The sequence below is a fragment of the Pygoscelis adeliae genome, unplaced genomic scaffold (assembly GCF_000699105.1).
Source record: "Pygoscelis adeliae isolate BGI_AS28 unplaced genomic scaffold, ASM69910v1 Scaffold222, whole genome shotgun sequence".
NCBI lineage: Eukaryota > Metazoa > Chordata > Aves > Sphenisciformes > Spheniscidae > Pygoscelis > Pygoscelis adeliae.
The window spans coordinates 3305415-3312773 of NW_008824309.1; positions in this window are offsets into that span (position 1 = coordinate 3305415).

Sequence of the window (7359 nt, forward strand, 5' to 3'; positions counted from 1 at the left end):
AAGAAAGAAAAAGGGAGGGGCTGAATTTTACTGCATTTGTGAGGCTTTTTGTTATTATTGTGATAGGGGAGATGTGGATATCTCATTAGCTAGAAAGCATATTTTACTCTTTAAGAAATGATTTTCCTCTCCCAGATTTCACAGGCTGTGTAGCTAGAAGAGGGAGATGTATGTGTTGTACAAACGAGGGTGAACACCTGCAAAAATCAGTGTTAATGTTCTACAGGATTTTTTTTTTTTAACTTTTCTCCTTATAATTAAAACCTGACATTTTAGTTCAACAATGCTAACCCTGAGCTCATTATGTTCATGTATCGTCGGGGAACGGCATCCACTCTCATTCTCTAAACCCCCTTCATGCTACCACCCCCTGAAACGCTGCCCCTACAGCAGGCACAAATCAGACTCTGTCCCTGTACTCTTTAAGAACAGTTTTTCTGAAGATAAGAAATCAGCCACGTATCTCACATATGGTGCCTCTCATCCCAGTGAGCAGCAATAGTTTCACAACCTACACCAATGCCATTAATTTTCTTTTTTCTTTAGACCCCCAAAATGCACAGCAATTCAAAGCCTTTTAACTACAGGTATGGTTATCATTTTAGCAGTGCCATATCTAGTTATCTTGAGTGGATCCCACCAAATTAGTTCAAGGACCACTATTTGTCAACGGACCATTCCTCTGTGCACAAAATCACTGTGGTGTCTGCTGAAGAACTGCCCTTCGCAACAGCAACCCCAGAAAATGGGCAAAATGAAGAATGCCGGATCGAGATGGGACCATGAAGGAAAGCCAGGCAAAAGGTATTGACATTTAGCGGACCTCGGTCTCAGTGCCGTGCCTGACATCCTTGCCCTAGTAACAAATATCTAAGAATCACAGGAGATGAACATCACTTTTGGCTCTTTGTTTGAGAGAAAATATCTCCGAAAGCACCATGTCTAATAATTTCAAAGGTTGTGGTGGCTTCTGCATCGCGGGCAATTTTTAGACCGGTAGAGGATGAGGTTTTCTGGTTCAAACAGGAATTAATTGAGGGAAGTCATATGGCTTGTGTTATACACGTGACACCAGATGATCCAAATAGTCCTTTCTTGGCCTTATAATCTACAAATAATCTTGTGGAGGTACTGCTTTCCTGTGGATTAGTAGCAAACCAATGCTACTCTTGCTTGGATGAGTTTTCTGATCTAAATACCGTCCAGACCTGCGTGGCCTACAGGATTTGACTGGATCACAGTCTCAGACGGAGCCATTGCCAATTAATGCCAGACATGCGATAAACCGGGGTAGGACACGCTCCATTTCAGGTGCTGTGTGATTCTGAAATATCATTAATAGCTATGTAACGAGCCAGGTCTAAAGAAAAATAATTTTGCTATAAGGACACTTACAAATATTATTTTATACTTGCTATCTTTACGTTACCTTGAACCGTAAAAGACCCAGACTATCAGACACCGTGGAGCTCTTTGGCTCTGAATTAATCAGATTCATTTGCAAGAGCAAGGTATAATTATGGCCATTTTCTAGTCCATAAAAATCACAAGATTCCAGAATTACATGGCTAACAGGACAACCTATTCCCATACGGAAAAACGAGCATATGGGGTCTTGTCTATCTTGCTTGGATTACGAGGCAGAGGAAATACCTGGCTGAGCAGTGCTCAGGAATTATCAGGTGGATGATATTACAGGAGCAAGCCGGGTCTTTATTTATTTGCTTTATAAGGATGCCTCCGAGTTCAGGTTGTTCGAGTTACATAAATGCTAAGCTTCCTCCAGACTAGCTCCACGGCCCCGATCGCTCCAAGTCCTTCGTTGTGATCGGTCAATGCAGTTTTCAGAAAGCTGGGAAATCCGTGTGATGGAAACCCCTCCAAACTAGAGGTGAACTCAAACTCAGTCACCGCCTCAAAGTCAACGAGAAATGTTTCTTAAATGCAGACATCTTTATTTCTGTCCCCATGCTTCGCTTTAACCCCTAGGATAAGTTGGTGGGTAGACGGAAATGTGTCATTTATTAAGTCAACAACCACTTCCTTTAGTATCTACAAAAATTTCTTCTGAGGTTTCCCTTTCAAGTACCGATGTTATTTAGGTTTGCAGGCTGAGACCGTAGCAAAAGGTGGAAAAACTTACAGTCATTACATTGATTAATCAGCTGCTGAAATTTGGCTTTTCGGCGTGACACCTCTATTCTCTGAATGTGTGGCCTACTGCAATGTAATCAATTTGTCTGTGCAGGCTCCAAAACCCCAGAGCCACACAATGCAAAAAGGCAATCTTCTGCCCTCTTTGACCACAATAAGCAACATTACTGAAATCACTGCTCCCGTACAAGTGTAGCATGACCCCATATTTGTAGGCAGCAGGGTATGACTTCATTAAAAATCATACACTGTGTTAGGGACTTCAAGCTTTTGCAAGGCAAGCCAGCATCAGAGCAGCATATGTCTGAAACTGATAATAAAATGGGTAATGCCTTAAACCCCACCTCTATACTGTTATTTACATACGTATCTTTCATCTGACATAGGCTTCCCCTCCAGCACCTTGAATATATCAGTCCTAAGGAAGAGACTTTAAGTTCAAAGAGTGCCATCCCCAAATCAAAGTAGGGGGTTATCAAGTGAGGTGCGCCAAGCAGTAAGACAAAACATATGCATTTTTAATAGGTAGCCTCTCCTCCCCCTGAGGAAGCCAAGAAAAGAGAGTCTGTGAAGCTTCAGCAGAAAACAAGTTCAGTGGATTTATACTCAGGCTGCTATTCGCAAAAAACCAAAATTCACAACTCTCACACATCTTTGCTAGATGTTTTCCAAGCGCTCTTCAAAGCACGCTGGCCCCCACCCTTGGCAGCCCTATTGACCAGGTGAACTCATCTCCACGCAGCACTGAAACAGAAGGTGGGGGGGAGGCGGGGAGGGGGCGGGGATTAAATAAATAAATAAAAAGGCCATGAAAGAGAAACAAAAATCTCAACAGGTCTGTATGGAATTTCAGCAGCACTTTATTTATTAATGCATATGTAGCTACCATTGTATTCCAACTCCCAAAGACAGATCTGTAAGGAATAGGCCACACGCTGATTGACAGCAGCCATAATTCCGTACAATGAGACTGTATTAAATTGTTTGATGTGATATGATACTCATCACTTGTAACTGATCAAACATACTGCTGCATCAAACAGTATTACAATACAATCAGGCTGGATACGGTTCCTGCCAAGGCTGTTCATCACATTGCACACTTCTGCATTAAACGTATCTATTAATAGCATTGACAAACTACTCCTATCCAAATTTTTCCAAAGAATTGTACGACACGAAATGTGCAAAGAAATCCATACATAATGCTTTGCAGTTTGAGGCAGCATTTCTGTTGGCTGAACGCTTCAACATGAAAGGCTTTGCTGATTTGGGGATTTTTGTCGGATAATACCAAAACTTGCAAACCTGTGCCCCAAAACAGAGATGTGACATTCCAGCTTCCCTTTTTTTTTTTCCTTCTGTTGGATTTTGGTTTTTTTTTCTTTCTTAAATGCAAACAAATTGGAAGATTTAGTATTTTTTGACCAGGGTTTTACTTTTGCCGTGGTTCCCCCCAGGAGAGCTGCTCTAGCCTGTTATCTTGCAGGAGGGAGCTGTGTTTGCCAACAGTGACCCTTTTAGAGGCGAGAGACATAAATAAAAGAAACAAATTCCTTGTCACTACTGTTCCTGCTGCAGACATAGAGGGTGATACGCTGCAGCCCATGGGGGACAGGACTCGCTGCGACATTGCAACTGTAGGGGCTCTCTCAGATGCAGATTCTTAAATGAGCCTGGGTCTCTAGAGGGCAGAGGTCAGCTGTCCTCAAATCTGTGTGAATGCTAGATTAAGTTTATTAATCTCCCCGCTTTCACTTAAAAACCAAATTATGGGATGGTTAAATGTTAATGCCCGGGAGCTTGTGAGACAATGAATGCCCTCAGCTACCGCTGCTGGAGGGAACACAAGGTGTCCAGACCCCAAAAGCATAGTAGAAGTTACTGGGATGCACCGAGGAATACGTTTTCCCCGTTAATTACTGCATGCCTTATGCCTGCTGTGCATTTTGTTTGCTGTTCTGACAGCAGCAAACGCAGCCACCCTCAGACAGGAGCGCAAGACATGCTGGATGGAAAGCTGCTGGCCCCAGTTCAGGTACCGGTGACTGCCCACCTTGATGTCCGAGGGGTAGAGAAGATATGCCCGCTACACTGTGTGTGTGTGTGTGTGTGTGGGAGGGGGGGGGCATAACCTCAACCACAGCTGTTTACATAGAATTTATACCTGCGCTTGGGTGAGTTTCGAAATACCCATCTCTCTGCACTGACTCTCCAGCGCCCAGGAACTGCATGAAACCAAGCATGCAATGAACATGGTATTTAGCAACCTTTGAAACTGCTTCTATCAGTGTATCTCATAAAACTACTCCAGCGTGTAAAAATGAAGTGATAAATGAGTATGAGGGTTCCATATAATTCCTCGTGGACAGGTATGCACATCATAATTGGACAATCTGCCCCCTTGATTGCTATCTCAGCTTGGGAGACCAAGGATCACGTGGCCATGGAAAATGCGAAGTATGCAGAAATGCATGCCTGCCTATCTGAAGCTGGCGCAGAACACCATTTTTTTTTTTGAGCTGGGAACGTATACAATTCACATTTATGAATTTTTGCGAACTGCAGTGACAGAAGGTGTCTTTTGTCCTGCTTTTCTGTCCTGTAGTGCCAGCGTGAGCAGACTAAACACATCGCATGGCAGCAAATTCTCTCTGTTGGTAGAACCTGCTCCACTAAGGTTACTTGAGAAAGGTGTGTAAGGCATTTCCTTTTTCTAATTAAAAAAAAAAAAAGTCTTTCAAGATAGTGAGCTGTCTCAGAATGGTACCTTAAAGACTGACTCCTGATGGAAAACATACAGGAAAGGGCTTTCACACTGTGATGGCCAGTTTTTAGCAGAAACAGCTCGGAGCAGTACATCGAGCTAAAGAAGCTGTAACTTTCTATCTGGGTGTAGCTAAGTAATTCAAGATGCTGCAAGTTAAATGTAACAGTAGAAAGGAAGAAGTTCAAAAACGAAGTCCCAGGCATTTCAGCACAGCCTATAGTATGCTAAATTGTGGTATTACAGAAATTGCTAAGAGTTTGGCCGCAAAATGTTTCATACTGCACCAGCATTCTGCCGGGGCTGGGTTCCAGCAAGCCCAGACATTTTTCCCTTCACCTGTGCTCCCCTCCCCCCCGGTTTTTTAAAAAAAACAAAAAAACCCACCACTGTATCAGAGAATTACAGCCCTTGTCCTGACTGTACCTCTCCGTTTATTAAATCAGCGCAAGCGAAAAGTCACCACACACCAGGCAAAGATAACTGCAAATCTGTTCTTACCCTCCCCGTACCACCTGAGTGCCGCTATTATTCCTCATCCTTGGGGAAAGGACCCCATATGCGAGTTTCAGAAACCACCTCAGTAACTCTAAGCATCATTATCAATAGTAGGATGAACTGCAGCTGGGATGCACTGAGAAGGCACGGTAATACTCGCCCTAATCTCTGCATTCATCTCACTGGTCCTCACTAGGAAGTTTAAGTACATTTACTGGGGATTCTTCAGCCCTTGAAAGGTAGGAAGACATCTATGAGGCTTGACGTACTAGCTAATTAACTTGGGTTTGGAGAAAAAAATCTTCTTATCTACTTAACTTCGAGACACTCTCTTTGTTTTCAAGCCTGCAGACTACCTTCTCTTTAAAGTGCACATTACGTACAACGCAATATTATGGAATGTATTATTTTTAACGAGGACCTATTTTAAGTTGGACCGAAAACTACTAACATTTGACAGAGGGGTTTTTTTTAAAACATTTGCCGAATCAGCTGCATGATAGTCTATAGCCTGTGTTTTGCGAGACAGGCTACAAAATCATCGTGCTTTTCTTCTGTCCTTAAAAATCCAGGAACGTGAGTGAATGAATCCCTTGAAAACGAACCCCCAAACGCATACACCCCCCCCAAAACCTATAAGGAGTTTAAAAAAAATCTTGCAGTTTTTGTTTCTTGGTGTCTAGAAGGGGGGAATATTGAGGTTGGGCGAAAGTGATTGAATTCGTGCCTGCAGTAGTTGGGGCACGTGAGTATTTCATGCAGTTCTTCCGACGGGAACACAGACGCGAGCAACTCCTGAAACATCCCTGCTCAGAATTAAACCACACTAAAATTTCCTGCAAATTGCACAGAGCAATTTTAAATCCTCACCATATTCCTAACAGATAGAACAGTGGCATGATTGACCAAGCTTTTTTTCTTCTTCTTCTTTTTTAAAGTACACATATGATGATGCATCATAGTTATAAACAGATGGTATTTGGCCTCCTTCCTATTCTCAACATTTGGAATTCCTAAACTATGTGAATTAAACAATAATATTTTATAAACATACAAGGGATTTTGCTCACTGCTTTGTTAACATAGAAATTATACAATGCTGACATTTATTTAAATTTTAAAAAGTAAACAAGAGTGTGTATTGAATTAAAGCAAACTAAAATCAACAGAAAGAAATATGTTCTGCGCGCACATTACCTACAACGGCACGGGCCTTTTTAGGGGCGACGTAATGGGATGAAGCACAAATTGTAGCTTAGACAGTCTGATCCTTTGTGCTCGAAAGGCTCATTTAACACCTCACTGTAAACAACGGATATTTATACCATAATTGGCCAGTTGACCATCAGTTGTTCATTCACTATGTAACCTGCTATTATGGAGTTAAAAGAAGTTCCTTTCTGTTGGCTTTTCTAGGAGTGAAAGTGTGTTTGCAATTTTAGTACCAACTGGATTCAGTCTAACACTTGTACTTAGTATGAGAAACATTTTCATAATACCAAAATTTGGGAGAATAGGAGTATTCCTGCCAGGAAGGGAAGAAGAAAGTATTGGTTCTTAAAAGAAGAATTCTGTTTGCTTGGTTTCCTCTTTCCTTTCCATTTTAACCCCTTTTTAGGCGCCTCGCTAGCTGTGCAAAATCGAGAAGCACTTAGGTCTTTAATCACTATTCCCAGGTCTGCAAAGAGGTTCTGTGATGAATAAATAATGAATCAGAGATTTTAATCAGTGTTATGATTTTTGAAAAGGCTAATTATCATTGTTTACAGACATGCCTTTCCAATGCGTTTCCTTGTTTTGCCTTCAAAGCTCCAAGGGTTAAGCCCCGAGCAGGCATCCCTCCCATTCCTCCTCAGCGCCGCGCTCCTTTGCTGTGTTTTCTTGCGGGGTTTTGGGGGGTATTTTGTGTTTGTTTGGGGTGGGTTTATGTTTTGCAGAGC